Here is a 19,751-nt window from a genome sequence, read left to right on the forward strand (position 1 = left end):
TCTGCTAGGGTTGTAATGTTCAGTGAGCTGTTCTCTCATTTGTGTCTGGAAGTAGCTAGCAAGTTAGCTTAGGTGCTTGACTGCTGTTGTTAGTACTGGACGCTCGGATCAACCCTTAAAGAGATGGGTGGGGCTAAAGCTTAAGAGGTTGTGAACGATGCTGAATGGGTGTAGACAAAGAAGCGCTCTTCAGTAGGCTGTATATATACCCCAATTTTGGGTGGAATCTCCTCCTTCTCTCTAAACACTACATCTCTGTTGCGAGGCAGGAAATTAAGTGACGCGGGCAATAAACTGTTCCTTCTCCCTTAACGTGACCTGACCTCGGCCCCCTTCCTCACTAATACACGGCTCCCCACCCTTATCACTGCCTGCCAACATGTGATCGTTTTCCTTGCACTAAACACATTCCAAGCTTAATTGCACCCACCATATACATTCCTCCTATAGATAACCATTAGCTTCTGGTGTAGACCCTAGACTATGGCACCCCTCATGTCTCTATTATAACTAATGATTAATCATTTTTAAAGTTTAGAAATCCGAACCCATCAAAGTTGATCCATTTTCAAAACATAATTACTTTCCCATTGTTCCTTAGCTGTAGTCTATGATATACTATTTTGTAGCTCTGAGTCTCTCGTCTCTCTTTTATCCCATGTTACATCGGTCACATATGTCAACAGTCAATACATGGTAATCACAGGAACAGATAACACACAGACAGAGGGGTCAGCTTCAAAAGGGAAGTCGATACCTGTCAGCAGTAACCATCAGTTACCTGGTGCTCTGGCCTCAACCCCTACGGCAGTGCTGTCAATACGCCCCGGGCACTGTGACACCTCAAAAGCCCATGTTATGAGTCAGTCAACTTGATACAGTCCTTCTCTTTGCATGTGGCATGCATAACTATAGATGGCACGCAGAGGTTTATAAGGAAAACATAATTAGTAAGTAGCCAAAGCTGCTTAGATATAGTCGACAATGTGACTGTCCATTCAAATACATCACCAGCCCAGTGAAGTATATTGGCTACAGTGAACTTTGCAGAATCATTGTAATTGCACAGAATGGCAGCAGCAGTGCACAACCTGTCAGACATTGTAGAATAGTTTTCTGGTTCTCATGCCTCTCACATTCTCTGACTATACAGGCTAGAGCTTGGTGATTTAGTACCACACTCTTAAATGTTTCAAGAATATATCCATTAATAAGAAATGCTTCTTTGACTTACTCAGCAGACAGTTAAAAATACCATTTGAACAGTTAAAAAACTAAGGCCCTTGTAACCGATGGAGAAGTTGATGCAACACTCCTTACTGTGTCAACAGAGACTAGGGATTTCTAGGTTCAAAACATTCCATATTGTTAATCAAATGAAAAAGAGCTCACAGTTGTCTCACAGGCTGATATACACTGCATGGCCATGTGGACACCTGCTCATCGAACATTCCCTTGAAAAACCCTTGAATGCATAGGTGTGTCCAAACTTTTGACTGGTACTGTATATAAATATTTTTTAAATACCTTATTTACATAAGTATTCAGACACTTTGTTATGAGACTCGAAATGGAGCTCAGGTACAACCTTTTTCCATTGATCATACTTGATTGGAGTCCACTTGTGGTAAATTCAATTGATTGGACATGATTTGGAAAGACACACATCTGTCTATATAAGGTCCAAAAGTTAACAGTGCATGTCAGAGGAAAACTAAGCCATGAGCTCCGATACAGGATTGTGTCGAGGCACAGATCTGGGGAAGGTACCAAAATATTTCTGCAGCATTGAAGGTCCCCAAGAACACAGTGGCCTCCATCATTCTTAAATGGAAGAAGTTTGGAACCACCAAGACTCTTCCTAGAGCTGGCCACCCAGCCAAACTGAGCAATCAGGGGAGAAGGGGCTTGGTCAGGGAGGTGACCAAGAACCTGATGGTCACTCTGACAGAGCTCCAGAGTTTATCTGTGGAGATGGGAGAACCTTCCAGAAGGACAACCATCTATGCAGCACCCCACCAATAGGGCCTTTATGGTAGAGTGGACAGACGGAAGCCACTCCTCAGTAAAAGGCACATGACAACCCACTTGGAGTTTGCCCAAAGGCACCTAAAGGACTCTCAGACCATGAGATACAAGATTCTCTGGTCTGATGAAACCAAAATTGAACTCTTTGACCTGAATGCCAAGCATCACGTCTGGAGGAAACCTGGCACCATCCCTACAGTGAAGCATGGTGGTAGCAGAAAAATGCTGTGGGGATGTTTTTCAGCAGCAGGGATTGGGAGACTAGTCAGGGTTGAGGGAAATATGAACAGAGCAAAGTACAGAGAGATCCATGATGAAAACCTGCTCCAGAGTGCTCAGGACCTCAGACTGGGGCGAAGGTTCCCCTTCCAACAGGACAACAACATTAAGCACACAGCCAAGACAATGCAGGAATGGCTTCGGGACACATCTCTGAATGTCCTTGAATCAATGTCCTTAAATCAATTTTATAATAAGGCTGTAACGTAACAAAATGTGGAAAAAGTCAAGGAGTCTGAGTACTTTCTAAATGCACTGTATAGTGGACATTTTACCGCATTATCTGAAGAATATCTTTCCTCAGTCAGCACCTTAGTCTGAACCTTTCTCTTTGCAGCACGGGAAAACTCAGAGGCTACATCAATTTAAATTTAAATTGCCAAATAGAGAGGAAACAACAGTCTCCCACAAGCAAACTGTGTCTTACCGAGATGTAACACCTAATTTTTAAAGAGTTATGAAATGTGGTTAATACTCATGAAACTATAAAAATACCACACGGTTGAGAGAAATATGGAGAGACTAACCTGCTTAGTCTTCAGCTTTTCTCAGTTTAGAAAAATAGGGAAAGTATAACCCAAGGCCATGATGGGCTTTAGTAAATTGAATATTTGTAATGGCAATGTTATTAGTCATTAGCTCCATCGCTCTCTGTCTTGGAGGCTCTGACTATATGCTTTGACTTCACCTTACCTTGGCAGCCATCTTTAATTACATTGGCCCAGTAATGGATGCTTTTTCCCAGAAGACCATAAGTTAGCGTACAGTGGGAAGGCATGGGACAGCGGGAAAGAGGGATAGAGAGAGATGGATAATGGAGAAGGTGATTCCGACAAACAGTGAGTAAAGACCTGTCGGAGAGTGACAGGCCCCTGTTTCAAAAGCTATAATGGAACGACTCCAGCAAGTCATGCTTTGTCAAAGCCTGGCTCCCCTTTGTTCTCAAGGTAGAGAATCCCATACATCCCTTCTATTGTAGTAGGTGACACATTTCCCTGACCTGTTCACTGGACGTGCTAACTTGTCCCGGACCTGCTGTTTTGGACCCTCTCTCTACCGCACCTGCTGTCTCTAACTCTGAATGATCGGCTATGAAAAGCCAACTGACATTTACTCCTGAGGTGCTGACCTGTTGCACCCTCTACAACCACTGTGATTATTATTATCTGACCCTGCAGGTCATTTATGAACGTATGAACATCTTGGCCATGTTTTGTTATAATCTCCACCCGGCACAGCCAGAAGACGACTGGCCACCCCTCAGAGCCTAGTTCGTCTCTAGGTTTCTTCCTAGGTTCTGGCCTTTCTAGAGAGTTTTTCCTAGCCACCGTGCTTCTACATCTGCATTGCTTGCTGTTTGGGGTTTTAGGCTGGGTTTCTGTACAGCACTTTGTGACATCGGCTGATGTAAAAAGAGCTTTATAAATACATTTGATTGAATGTGATTGATTTCATTATACAAGGCCAGGAGATCTTTGTGTGTGCTGAGCGATGAACCGAAATGTCGTAATTATTTTAGTTGGTAGACAACTCATTTACCAATTACTTGAATTCCATTTAGTGTTTTTTGTGTGTGAGCTCAACACTCTGTTTCTTTAGAGAGAAATCAAATCATTCTCAAGAGAACTTGAGTCAAGAACTATGTGGGATGCTGGGCTTGAGGGAGTTGTAGTGTTCACTAGGCAAATATTTAACCAGTTCAGCGCAAAACATGGTAATTAACTACAATGTGTAACGGTGTTCCTCCTCCTCTTCATCTGAAGAGGAGGAGCAGGGATTGAACCAAAACGCAGCGTCGTGATAAGACATGATATTTATTTAAACAAAACCGAAAACACGACGAACACTTGAATAGAAACAAAACAACAAACGACGTAGACTGACGTGAACGTAAGAACTTACATGAAACACGAAGAACGCACGAACAGGAAAAATGACTACATAAAACGAACAAACAAACAAAACCGAAACAGTCCCGTGTGGCGTGGCGTAACATACACAGACACTGACACAGGAGACAACCACCCACAAACAAACAATGTGACACCACCTACCTTCATATGATTCTTAATCAGAGGAGATGAAAACCACCTGCCTCTAATTGAGAACCATATTAGGTACCCATTAAACCAACATAGAAACACAAAACATAGACTGCCCACCCAAACTCACGTCCTGACCAACTAACACATACAAAACTAACAGAAAACAGGTCAGGAACGTGACACAATGACCATAATCCATTGGGCCTGTTCTTCCCGCTTGGACATAGATGGATTGCCTACACACAGACTGTGTGAGAGAGGAATGTACACAACACAAGGGACAAGAGGGATAGAAACATTTCATGAGTTAGCTAAACCCGATTGATAGTTGTCTTAGTTGGTAATTAGCAGTCTTGAAAGTATGCCTTGTGTGCTTTGAAGAACTAGTACAATTACTTTGTCAGACTATTCTGCAGCATACTTAGGCAGCTACCAGCTAACTAGCTACTAGCCTAGCTAAATAGGATGACTCAAAAATAGTACAGTATGTGGAGCACAGAGATAATGTTAATTGTCTGGCTGGCTGGCTGGCTGCTAATGCCTGAACAGAAATTAGTTGATGACTTAATAATAATAAAGTGATCAAATCAAAACGAAGTAATGTACACAACTTAAATATTGTATTATTTCATATTAATTTACAATTTTTCTATTGTTGTGTACACTTTTGGACCTGACAGAGACAATGGAATATTTTCAATGTTTTTAGCAATTGAATGTTCATTATTTTTGGCTTTGGAATTGCCATTAAAAAGCTCGACAATCATTTTAATGTCATTATGTCATAATACATTTCATGTTACTTTTATTTTATTGAAACCGAAATCTAAAATAACCGAACTGAACTAACGTCAAAAAGCCCTAATTGCTCAGCACTAGTATGTGTGTATATGTGTTTGTGCATTTATATGTGTGCGCGAGTGCATATCTGTGTGCAAAGTCCATGTACATGGAACAGCAAGCTTATCTTTAATGTGAGGGAAGCCCAACAAAGACCTGTGCCCAATTAATCTCAATTTAGCCTCTTTTGGTCGTTGCTTGAGTTGTCCTTCTTGGTCCTTCATGGGGCATCTTCATGTAACAATAAACGACTGCCTCAGACCCTCACTCTGACATAGAGGAACAAAAGGGAAGAATATAACTGACTAGAAGAAACTGGGTCTCTACACTTTCATATGTGATTGTTTTATATTTCCAATGCTTGTAGAAATGTACAGAAGAGTATTGGGACTTGGATTAAACATTTTTGCAAGATAGTACTTTTGAAAAAAAGCCAATATTTTGAAAACAAAGTGGCAATATTTCGAGAATAAAGTGGCAATATTTCGAGATTAGAGTCAAAATGTGATTAATAAAGTAAAAAACACACTCTTTCAAACAGGCGTAACACACACACATGGTATCCCCAAAGCAATACCATTCTAACTTCCATGGTGTGTTGTCAGACTGCAAAGAGACATGGAGTTGCGTGCATCAGTCCCTCTCATTGTGCCCTTCGAATTCACTACAATGTTATTCTCAATTACCTGTGTAGGGGTGATCGGGATTGTTGTAACACGGGATAGTTGTAACACTGTGCCCATACTCAGTTTAGTCCTGAACCGTCATGTGACAAAAAAATTCCCTGTGATAAACTCTGCAGATTCTATTGACATAAATACGATTTTGAGGTAAGAAAGTCAATATTTTGACCAAACTAGTTTTAGTGATGGCATCAACTGCTTGTAGTTCCATTCACCAAACTTATATCATGTTTATAACCAGTCTTTGTAGACATATTTGATGCAAGTTAGCAATGTTAAAGTTTTAAAATCTAGCTTAAATGGAAGCTTGCTAATGGCTGTAAAGGTCAGGGTTAGTTGGAACAACTTGTGAGAAAATGTTACAACTAACCCAGAGAAAAACGTAATGTTTTTGGTACATGTTTTATTTTACTTTCAGCATGACTAGATCATGGAAAAGAAAGACAGGGGAGTATTCTCCACACTTTAAAAAGAGCATCAAATTATATAGCAGAGCAGGGGAAGTCAATCAGATTGGTAGTAAAGTAGTATGGCATATGTCATGTGACGCTGTACAGATTCTGCAAAGAGAGAAAGAAGCTAATAGAGAAGGGGTCGAGAGAGCTTCCTCATGTAGGCCTCCATAGTAGAAACAGGGCCTTCATGGTTGAACGGGAGCAAAAATGTGACCCGTTTCAGAAAACTAGGCGTATGTCGTGGGTTACTACTTCAGAGGAGAGCCATTTGAACGTAAACTCAAACTGCGTTTTTTGGCAGAAATGCTTTCTCGAACATGTGAACTTTCATGTGCCTTAATAGCAAACTTCTATGCCATCTGTTTATACAAATAAAATTGTTAAATTATGAGCCTAGTTGGTTTAGCCACAGAAAAAGTCAGCAACCTTCCCGCTAGCAATGATTGGCTGAGCTAATGAGTGGGCTGGACATGCCGAGCGATGAGTTTGGATTTGGTCTTCCATATAGCACACTTCTGTCTATTTGAGCTAGTCAGCATGTCTAGGTAATCCTGTCTAAAGCGGCTTTTACATTTTTTTATCGTATAGTAAAACTGCGTTAGTGTTGCTATCCACTTTCAAGAGGACTGAGTTTTGAAATCAGTGGAATTCGAGTATGATAGCTAAGGAGATTACATCTTCAAACTAAGGGCAACCATGTCATCCGATAGGAGACGCGTCCATCCATGATGTATACGGGTAAGATTTTCAGATATTACACATTTCTAATTTTGACAGAAAGTGGTTTCATTTAAAGTTAAAGAGTACTGTTTGCTAGCTAGCTAAAGTTATGTGTATGATCGTATTATTCATATCTCAGAGCCATTTGCTTGGCTAGTTATAGCCTAATGTTAGCTAGCTAACATTGAACCTGGTTGGTTAGCTACCTGCAGACTCATGCAGGGTAGTAACGTCATGACTTGGGATTATGGTTCATTAGTTACCTAGCTAGCTAGCTACATGTCTTAACAAGTATCCATTTAAATAGAATGTCACAGCAAACTGTTGATAGATGTACTAGCTGGTAAAGTCACTCTGACTATCTACTCCAATTTCAGACCACGGGTAAGATAGTCTAGCTAGCAAAATGTTCAGATATTAAACATTTCACATTTTGACATAAAGTATTTTCATTTCAAGTTAAAGTGTACTGTTTGCTAGCTATCTAACGTTAGCTGCTGGCTCGCAAGCTAACGTTACGTGTATGATCTTATTATGCGTATCTCAGAGCCATTTGTTTGGCTAATTATTGCCTAATGTTAGCTAGCTAACATTGAACCTGGTTGATTAGTTACCTGCAGATTCATGCAGGGTAGTAATGTCTTTTGTTGGGATTATGGTTCATTACGGTTCATTATTTACCTAGTAAACTAGCTACATGTCTTATTTCAGAGCACTCTCATCTGAGTGTGCCAGGGCACAGAATAACTGATGAATTTAAGAACGCACAACACCCGTTGAATATGGCCGGTGTCAGTAAACGTCAGCAACATAGCATAGTTAAATTGTTGCCAGTAGCACAGTTACAGTCACCAACGCTCTGGATAACATGAAAACAGCTCTGCTATTGCGAGTACAAATGGTCAGAGTGGGGTGTTCTCTCATTTGTGTCTGGAAGTAGCTAGCAGTTAGCCAATGTTAGCCAGTTAGCTTGGGTTAGACTGCTGTTGTGAGGTCAGAATGTTCAGATCAACCCTACTCATCAGCCAGAGCATTCAATGTGCGCTCTGAATGCTCCGAGAGTGAAACACTCTGAATTTATGAACGGACAATCTCACAGCACAGTTGCAGTCACCAACGTTCTGGATAACATAACAGTTCTGCTAGAGCGAGTAATGTTCAGTGAGCTGTTCTCTCATTTGTGTCTGGAAGTAGCTAGCAAGTTAGCTTGGGTCCTTGAGTGCTGTTGTTAGTACGGAATGCTCGAATCAACCCTTAAAGAGATGGGTGGGGCTAAAGCATAAGAGGGTGTGAACGATGCTGAATGGGTGTTTCGGTACTACTACTCTCCAGTAGGTTTACCAAAACATTCAAGGAACATTTTCTCAAAAGTGAGTTACAAGTTTATCAACTTTCAATGCAGAATTACTTTCCCGGTGTTCCTCAACTGTAGTTGAGCGGGCGGCAGGTAGCCTAGTGGTTAGAGTGTTGGACTAGTAACCGAGCTGATAAGGTAAAAATATGTCATTCTGCCCCTGAACAAGACAGTTAACACACTGTTCCTAGACCGTCATTGAAAATAAGAATTTGTTCTTAACTGACTTGCCTAGTTAAATAAAGTTACTTTTTTTAAAAGTAGTGCATGATATACCATTTTGTAGCTCTTAGTCTCTGGCTTGAAAGTTGATAAACTTGTAACCAACTTTTGAGAAAATGTTCCTTGAATGTTTTGGTAAACCTACTGGAGAGCTCTTCTTTGTCTACAGCCATTCAGCATCGTTCACACCCTCTTAAGTCTTAGCCCCACCCATCTCTTTAAGGATTCACATGTGAGGCCATGTAGTAAACAACCAAAGATTTCAAGACTAAAGGCTGGTTTATACTACGTCTATCGTCAGTCTATTGTCATCCGACATCAAACTTGTCGTTGTCGTCATGAATACAGGCTGCATGACATCAGTAGTGTATTTTAACACCAATAAACCCACCCGTTTAAAAATGAATTCAATATATGTCAATCTAGCAAACCATGCAACTAAAAGCAACTTTATACACAATGTTTTGGTTCATTTCTAGCTTGTTAGCTAGCTAGCTAATGTTAAGTTAGCTGGCTAGCCAGTTCAAATAATGACCAAATCATATAGCTGACAACGTCTTCACTTTATCTAATTTGTTGTCATTATTACAGGAAAATAAACTCACAACAAGATCATTATTTACAAGTTAATGGCGAGCCAATTACAGAAAATAACTTACGGTAAGTCTGACAAAATAAAAGCAAGGCATTCTACCAGATGATTTTAGGACTTGGACACATTGGCCTAATGTTATATCCTAATTTGACTTTGGTGCAGGTCATGTTCGTCATATTACCGTCTCTGGTAAAAACATACTGTAATATTCATATGTGTAAACATACTGAATTATAATTGGATGCATTTTACCGCCATATCATACTGTGCTATGATTGGTTAAGACCACCCAAATGGTTAGGTCATGGTCAGTTTTGATCCTGGTTGGCGATACGTTAACATGCCAGTTATAGCTAGCTAATAAAGAGCTACATTAAGAAATATCCTGTAGTACTGCATTTTATTATTTTGTACAAAGTGTGCAAAACAAGACACATACTATATCAAATAAAATCAACGTTTATTTGTCACATGCACAGGATACAGAAGGTGTAGTGAAATGGTTACTTGCATAGTGGAGACTTTTGTTTAGACATGTAGCTAGCTAAACAATGAACCATAATCCCACTCATAACGTTACCACCCTGCATGAATTCGCAGGTAGTTAACCAACCAGGTTCAATGTTAGCTAGCTAGCTAACATTACGCAATAGCTATGCAAATTGCTCTGAGATACAAATAATATTACTAACACAGATCATACATAGCATGCTAGTTAGCTAACAGTACGCTTGCACTTGAAATGAAAACAACTTTCTGACAAAATTGGAAACGTATAATATCTGAAAATGTAGCTAGCTAGACTATCTTACCCATATACATGGATGGATGCTTCTCCCTCTCTGTCACGGTTGCCATGGTTTCCATGGTTGCCCTTAGCTTAAGATGTAATCCGGAGACAGGTGTTTTATACAGCAGCCTTCTGTGTGTTCTTTTTCCGACTCCCTCAGCATATTTGCAATCCAACGCTAGAATTTTCTCCATCTACTTAGCTATCATTCTCTAATTCCACTGGGCATTCCACTGATTTCAAAACTCTGTCCTCCAGAAAGTGGAGAGCAACACTTTTGCAGTTCTACTATGTGATATCTTTCAAAGTGTGCTGCATAGCAGACCCATCCGAACTCATCTCTCGGCATGTCCAGCCCATCCATTCTCTCAGCCAATGATGGCTAGCCGGAAGGTTCCTCACTTTTTCCGTGGCTAAACCAACTAGGCTCGTAATCTAACAATTTTATTCGTATTTACAGATGGCATTCAAGTTTGTTATTAAGGCACATGAAAGTTCACGTGTTCCAGAAAGCATTTCTGCCACAAAACACATTCAGATTTTTAAAAACAAGTTTACATTCAAATGCTTCTCCTGTGAAGTAGTGACGCGCAACCTACGTCTAGTTTCCTGGAACGAGTCACATTTATATTGTGGATTGTCTCCCTGTGAGGTAAGCACTTGAAGGGAATTAGTGAGGAGTAAGTCAGGGAAAAGTTATCAGTTAATGTTGGTGACAATTTAGGTCAAGGGAGGGGGTACTAATGTAAATGATTAATTGGGAGAACTATTGAACATATTTTATTCTATTGTTACATGTCAGGACATTTGCCTACCAACTCGCTGTACAATATGGTTGCTAGCATCCTCAGTCATGGGATGAGACCTCTCTGGCAGGAGCAGACTGGTTCTCGTCCTACCCAAAGCAACACCCTACTCTCTCCATTAGAAGTGCTGAAGCAACTAGTCTGTCGTGGGCCACAAGTTTCAACAGAACAAATGTGGCAGAGTTTTTCAGCAAACTAGGAGAGGTGATAAATAAAGACAGCTTTGATGGCAATGACTTATGGAATGTTGACGAGACAGGAATAACCACAGTACAAACACCTGATGGCCGTGAAATGTGGCACCAAACAGGTTGGAGCAATCACCTCAAAAGAAAAGGGTACACTAGTGTCAACGGCATGTGCTATAAACGCAAAAGGAAACACAATCCACACAACTTTTGTTTTCCCACGCAAAAGATACTACGACCACTTTGTACGGGATGAACCCATTTTGTAAGTGGAAATAGATCTGGCTGAATGCAGGTGGATGACTTCCTCATTTTCCTTGAACACTTCGCCAAACATTCCAAGGTCAGCCTGGAAAGGTGATCCTTCTCCTTGACAACCACAGCTCACACCTGTCTATTAGGGCCATTGATTTCTGTAGGCGCTTTGGCATACTCTTGCTTTCTTTCCCCCCACACTGTTCACACAAGTTCTAGCCCCTGGACAGGAGTGTGCACTGGCCATCGAAGAAAATGGTGAACTCTGCCAGTGATGCCTGGAAGAAGATGAATCCCAGAAAGACCATGACCATATATGACATTCCAGGCCTTGTCAAAACCTTCCAGGAGCCACGACACCCACCAATGCACAGGCTGGGTTCAGGTGCACCGTCATTTGGCCATACAACCCTGATATATTTCAGGAATGTGACTTTTCACCCTCACTTGTCACTGATTGTCCTGCTCCAGCTGACACACTGGCCTTGCCAGCTGCCTCCCAGGTCATCTCTTCAGCCACCACTCAGGCCACTGTAACCACTGAAGAGCATACTGAAGAGCGTAAATCACTCAGGAGGCAAAAATAAAAATTGTGGTGCCTAAAAAAAACAGATGTAAAGAAGCAAGCCAAGACAAACCATACTGAACAACAACAAAAACTGTCCTGCCTAAGAAAAAAGCCAAAACAAAGTACATTGAACCGGAAGATTCAGATTCCTCCAATGAGGAAAACTTCTGCATTGTGTGCACTGAGCACTTTAACAATTCCAAGTCCAAGGAGGTCTGGGTGCAGTACTGGCGATGCAAACTATGGACCCACCAAGCCTGTACCCCAGGACAGCCATACCACTGTCACAACTGTGACTCTGATTAAGTTCTGATTAAGTGAACATGTCCAACATTGTCACACACACACACACACACACACACACACACACACACACACACACACACACACACACACACACACACACACACCACAAACATTCAGGTGTTTCGTTTAGCCTAGTTGTTGTTTGGTTGAGAAAGATCATTTAGTGGAGCGTAAAATAATAAAAATTGTATTATTTATATTTATTATTTTTCTGCCAAACGAAAAGTTGAACATGGCAATGTTGCTCTCATGATTTCAATAAATGTGTACAATAATTAGTTGCATGTCATGATTCATGCACTTTTCATTCTGTTACAACTCCCCCCAAGCGCTATTACAACTAACCCACACCATGGGGTAAATTGTAACACTTCACTCCTTGTATTTAAGACCGCACCATGCATTTGCAGTTTGATTAACATATATACAGTAATAACCACACCAATTTGTAAAGGACAGATGTAAGTTGTTTGTATCAAGTATTGAATACACTACCATAAACGAATTCCAATAAACCGACGAAAAGGTGAAAAGTGTTACAACCATCCCCGGTCTCCCCCTAGGCTATGAATAAATAATCACTTATCTGACTGACATGACTTGATTGGTAGCCTACAGTAATATCTCCATTCACTGTCCATCTATCTGTGATGTCTTCAAGGATGGGAAGAATGAAGTATGCATAGGTTATCCCAAAAAAGGGGCATCATCTCCTTTATAGTCTATTTGTCTCAGCTATACCGCTAATTTAGGCTACCACTTGTTCACCTTATAGATAGAGACTAGTGGCTAGACCTGTTGGCTGTTAAAAAATACTGTCTCCAACGGGGCTTTACCCAAAACCCTGCCACCTGCCCCGTGGCTATGCAAGGTCCATGTCAGGGGTTTGGGGGCAGCTCTTGAGCCCGACAATCCTTCTCCATGCAATCTGTGACTTACATTCACAAGATAATAAGCATAGGCCTATGAGGATACTGTATTGGAATTGTAGCCTACATAAAACACCATGCCATAACGCACACATTTGTAAGTTAACCTTTCGTTTCGACATATAGTCTGCTGGCATAGGTGTTACTCTCTAAAATCTCCCCCACATTCTGAAGTTGCATTTTTGTCTCCCCCAGTTTTAGCATTGTAATGTGATACAAAACGAGGCAACATTGTGCTTTAGGACCATGTGAACGCCTTTGAGCGGTCTGGTAGGCTGTTTGGAGTGTTTATCCGACTGGATAAAATAAAAATAATAATAATACTTTTGTCCCCCCCACTTCTAAAACCAAAGTTGCGCCCCTATCTAAAATATACTATGCAAGGTGTTGACATAGGCTATATAGCCTATCATATCTAATAGGCCTATATTTAGAATAATTTATTATTTAAAAAAAGGGAGAATCCATGCATTAATATATTCGAACAGCGCCTCAGAGTAGCTGCTTTGCGCTTACAAGGGAGGTCCTTGAGTTGCCTCTCGTCCCACATACATGTTTGCGTCAAACCCCTGCTTCATTGTTTATTCCTCCCGCAGGAGTTGAATAGGCCTATAATTTACTTTCACTTGCCCACTGTAATATACGATTATCCAACAAGTTAGCGTGCTCAATCTAGTGGGCCGCTATAGGTTTATAATGGGCTGCAAAATAGCGGTGTTGCAGCGAATTTGGAGAGCAGCTTGACATGGGACACATACACACGCATAGCCCTTGGTCCCCACTGCTGGACAGACTCAACCAACCCCAGTTATTTTTGCATTCAGAGACAATGGCAAGAAAGTTTTTTTTACACTCCTAACGCATCATAGCTGTTAGAAGAGTGTATGCCTATATTCTGAAATTGCCAGGTGGAAACTTGGTGTGTGCGTGTGCAATATTATATCATTAGATTGATAAGTGCGAGTGCGCAGTGATGGCTGTTTAAACAAGTGTATTAGATCATTAGGCTGATGGCCATTTGTTTGTTTCGCCACTACTTTTTACCTCACACACACACACCTGCATACACACACAACCCGCACATCTCTACCTATGAAGGCCTAACCACGGTTCCTCCTTCTGAAAATAATCTATGGCACAACCTCTTCCTGGTCCTAATACTTATAACAGTATAGTTATGTGCTAAAAGATCAAGGATTTCCTTGTTACTAAAGCCAATCCTAAAGTATAGTTTCACCAGGTCATCTAACTCAGGAATATCAACAGTGGCGAACACAGCAACAAGAAGCCAGGGAGACACGCAATTAACCCTCCCGCTGTCCTCGGGTCATTCTGACCCAACCTGACACGGCTGTCCCTGGGTCATTTTGACCCGACACTGTGATCCGGCACTGTGTTGATTAAGCAGAAGTAGAATATTGCAACTTATTCACAAACATTTATTTTGAATTTATTCTCTAAATAAATTACATTTTGAGTTTATTCTTGAAATATTGCCACTTTATTCACAAAATTCCATTTAGACTTCATTTTTGAAATATTGACACTTCATTCTCAAAGTATTGCCAATCATTAAGACGTGATCCTAACCATGAAGTGCATAGTACAGTGGCTTGCGAAAGTATTCACCCCCCTTGGCATTTTTCCTATTTTGTTGCCTTACAAGCTGGAATTAAAATAGATTTTGGGGGGGTTTGCATCATTTCATTTACACAACATGCCTACCAATTTGAAGATGCAAAATATGTTTTATTGTGAATCAAAAAGAAATAAGACAAAAAACTGAAAACTTGAGCGTGCATAACCATTCACCCCCCCAAAATCAATACTTTGTAGAGCCACCTTTTGCAGCAATTACAGATGCAAGTCTCTTGGGGTATGTCTTTATAAGCTTGGCACATCTAGCCACTGGGATTTTTGCCCATTCTTCAAGGCAAAACTGCTCCAGCTCCTTCAAGTTGGACGGGTTCCGCTGGTGTACAGCAATCTTTAAGGCATACCACAGATTCTTAATTGGATTGAGGTCTGGGCTTTGACTAGGCCATTCTAAGACATTTAAATGTTTCCCCTTAAACCACTCGAGTGTTGCTTTAGCAGTATGCTTAGGGTCATTGTCCTGCTGGAAGGTGAACCTCTGTCCTAGTCTCAAATCTCTTGAAGACTGAAACAGGTTTCCCTCAAGAATTTCCCTGTATTTAGCGCCATCGATCATTCCTTCAATTCTGACCAGTTTCCCAGTCCCTGTCGATGAAAAACATACCCACAGCATACCCACCACCATGCTTCACTGTGGGGATGGTGTTCTCGGGGTGATGAGAGGTGTTGTGTTTGCGCCAGATATAGCATTTTCCTTGATGGCCAAAAAGCTCAATATTAGTCTCATCTAACCAGAGTACCTTCTTCCATTTGTTTGGGGAGTCTCCCACATGCCTTTTGGCGAACACCAAGTGTGTTTGCTTATTTTTTTCTTTAAGCAATGTCTTTTTTCTGGCCACTCTTCCATAATACCCAGCTCTGTGGCGTGTATGGCTTAAAGTGGTCCTATGGACAGATACTCCAATCTCTGCTTTGGCGCTTTGCAGCTCCTTCAGGGTTATCTTTGGTCTCTTTGTTGCCTATCTGATTAATGCCGACCTTGCCTGGTCTGTGAGTTTTGGTGGGCGGCCCTCTCTTGGCAGGTTTGTTGTGGTGCCATATTCTTAAATTTTTTAAATAATGGATTTAATGGTGCTCCGTGGGATGTTCAAAGAATCGGATATTTTCATAACCCAACCCTGACCTGTAATTGTCCACAACTTTGTCCCTGTCCTCTTTTGAGAGCTCCTTGGTCTTCATAGTGCCGCTTGCTTGGTGGTGCCCCTTGCTTAGTGGTGTTGCAGACTCTGGGGCCTTTCAGAACAGGTGTATATATACTGAGATCATGTGACAGATTATGTGACACTTAGATTGCACACAGGTGGACTTTATTTAACTAATTATGTGACTTCTGAAGGTAATTGGTTGCACCAGATTTTATTTAGGGGCTTCATAGCAAAGGGGGTAAATACATATGCACACACCACTTTTCCCATTTAAATTTTTTTTAAGCTAATTATTTCTTCATTTCGTTTCACCAATTTGGACTATTTTGTGTATGTCCATTCCATGAAATCCAAATAACAATCCATTTAAATTATAGGTTGTAATGCAACACAATAGGAAAAACACCAAGGGGGTGAATACTTTTGCAAGGCACTGTAATTATGATAAAACATGGGCTTAAAAAGTTTAGTAATAATTTAACATCTGAAAAATGTAATAACTTGACAAATCTTAAGGGGCACGTGCCCCACATGACACCTGTGCTCGAGACTATTATTATTTTAGAATCATTTTACCTGACTTTCCCTAGATTCACCCTTGGAATAAACAAATGATGTTGACTTAAAGCTAATTTCTAGCATTATGACAAAAATGTACTGGCAATGGCTGATTCCTGGTGCAGACTGATCAAGTAATCAATCGTTGGACAACAAAGGAAAAAGGAAAAGCAGGAAGAAAACAGGAAGCAGAGCCAAGCCGCTGGCGCTGCGTGCTGCATCGCAAATTAATCAAACATTTTTATTGATTGGGTAATTGATAAGAATTTGACTTGGCCGAGGCTGAGGCTTTTAATTCAACCTGGCACACAGTAGGCCGATGTCTCTTTAAGACATGTTAATTGATGTAATTACCATTAAACAAGAAATGATCTTGCTGAAGTGGAAAACACAGTGGTGCACACCCAAGATTGCACGTCAACCTAGCAAGGACAAAAGAAAATGGATAAAACTAGCCTAATCTTTGGTGTAATTATCTTTGGCTCTATTCAATTAGTTTCTGCTTTGAAAGCAGATAGTCTTCACTGTAATTGTATTTGCGATCGGTTCATTCTGTCATAATATAACCATAGTGCAAATAGATATCAGTATGTCCAAGGTCATTGAACTAATTGAATTTTACTGTACAAAAATATATTGTTCAATTTGAATGTGTTGTGGACACAGACAAGCCACGTAAGCTATCGCCATTAGGGACATTATGTGACCAGATGTTAATAACTCCAGTAATGATACCGCTCACTTTCCCCAAGATGTTATTTCATTTCACTTCTCATCTCTTTTTTATGGTCTGAGAAATGTGAGTGACACCAGCAGAATGCAGTATGGAGTGGATTGCATTTAATAATGCTGCCAATCTCAGTCGTCTATCTGGTTCCTTTTCATGGATACAGCACGTGACAGTATATTGAAAAAAATACCTCAGTAAAACTGAAGGACAGCTCAACAGAGACTGACGCTCCAGACTCAATGTCACAGTGGTCTTTACTTTCTTATCACAAAAGATGAGCCGATGCACATTAACTTCTCTAGGGTATGCTAGCGTCCCACCTCGTCAACAGCCAGTGAAACTGCAGGGCGCCAAATTCAAAACAACAGAAATCCCATAATTTAAATTCCTCAAACATACAAGTATTTAACATCAAGTATTTTACACCATTTTAAAGATACACTTGTTGTAAATCCAGCCACAGTGTCCGATTTCAAAAAGGTTTTACGACAAAAGGACACCAAACGATTATGTTAGGTGAGTGCCTATTCACAGAACAAGACAGCCATTTTTCCAACCAAAGAGAGGATTCACAAAAAGCAGAAATATAGATAAAATTAATCACTAACCTTTGATGATCTTCATCAGATGACACTCATAGGACTTCATGTTACACAATACATGTATGTTTTGTTCGGTAAAGTTCATATTTATATCCAAAAATCTGAGTTTAGGCGGGACGCTACTGTCTCACTTGGCCAAAAGCCACAGAAAATGCAGAGCGCCAAATTCAAATAAATTACTATAAAAATCAAACTGTCATTAAATCACACATGAAAGATACCAAATTAAAGCTACACTGGTTGTGAATCCAGCCAACATGTCAGAATTCAAATAGGCTTTTCGGCAAAAGCAAATGATGCTATTATCTGAGGATAGCACCATAGTAAACAAAGAGAGAGAAGCATATTTCAACCCTGCAGGCGCGACACAAAACGCAGAAATAAAAATATAATTCATGCCTTACCTTTGACGAGCTTCTGTTGTTGGCACTCCAATATGTCCCATAAACATCACAAATGGTCCTTTTGTTCGATTAATTCCGTCGATATATATCCAAAATGTCCATTTATTTGGCGCGTTTGATCCAGAAAAACACCGGTTCCAACTTGTGAAACGTGACTACAAAATATCTCAAAGGTTACCTGTAAACTTTGCCAAAACATTTCAAACTACTTTTGTAATACAACTTTAGGTATATTTTTTACGTAAATAATCGATAAAATTGAAGACGGGATGATCTGTGTTCAATACAGGATTAAAACAAACTGTAGCTAGCTTTCTGGTCACGCGCCTCTAACAAACAGGACACCTCGAGTGACCCTCGTTCAAGATGGCCGTACTTCTTCATTACACAAAGGAATAATCTCAACCAATTTCTAAAGACTGTTGACAGCCAGTGTAAGTGGTAGGAACTGCAAGAAGGACCAACTGGACAGGAGTGTGGACCTCAGTTCATCTTTCAATCACCGACGTGGGTATATGCTCCTAAAAACGAATGAGATGGGAGACGCGGGACTTTCAGCGCATCAAGTGTCACAAATATAACCAAGTTCTATTTTAGCGCCTGGCTACGCAGATGCTTGTTGATCACCTGACCTCAACCCAATTGAGACAGTTTGGGATGAGTTGGACTGCAGAGTGAAGGAAAAGCAGCCAACAAGTGCTCAGCATATGTGGGAACTCCTTCAAGACTGTTGGAAAATAATTCTAGGTGAAGCTGGTTGAGAGAATGCCAAGAGTGTGCAAAGCTGCCATCAAGACAAAGGGTGGCTACTTTGAAGAATCTCATATAAAATATATTTGGACTTGTTTAAAACCTCTACCGCTTCTCTCTCCCGGATCCGGGATCCTCCTCATCAAAAAAGCTGACTAGCATAGCCTAGCCTAACGCGACAGGGATATCATATAATATAATTTTCATGAAATCACAAGTCCAATATAGCAAATGAAAGATAAACATCTTGTGAATCCAGCCACCATTTCCGATTTTTAAAATGTTTTACAGCGAAAACACAATATGTATTTCTATTAGCTAACCACAATAACAAAACACTCAACCGCATATTTTCACAATTTTTCAACCGCATAGGTAGCTATCACAAAACCGACCAAATAGAGATATAATTAGTCACTAACCAAGAAACAACTTCATCAGATGACAGTCTTATAACATGTTATACAATACATTTATATTTTGTTCGAAAATGTGCATATTTGAGGTTTAAATCATAGTTTTACATTGCAGCTACCATCAAAAATATCACCAAAGCAGCCAGAATAATTACAGAGAGCAACGTGAAATACCTAAATACTCATCATAAAACATTTATGAAAAATACATGGTGTACAGCAAATGAAAGATAAACATCTTGTGAATCCAGCCAATATTTCAGATTTTTTAAGTGTTTTACAGCGAAAACACAATATAGCATTATATTAGCTTACCACAATAGCCAAACACACAAATGCATTTATCAGCAGCAAAAGGTAGCGATCGCAAAAACCAGCAAAAGATATAAAATGAATCACTAACCTTGACCAACTTCATCAGATGACA

The sequence above is a fragment of the Salvelinus alpinus genome, chromosome 18 (genome assembly GCF_045679555.1).
Source record: "Salvelinus alpinus chromosome 18, SLU_Salpinus.1, whole genome shotgun sequence".
In the NCBI taxonomy this organism is placed as follows: domain Eukaryota; kingdom Metazoa; phylum Chordata; class Actinopteri; order Salmoniformes; family Salmonidae; genus Salvelinus; species Salvelinus alpinus.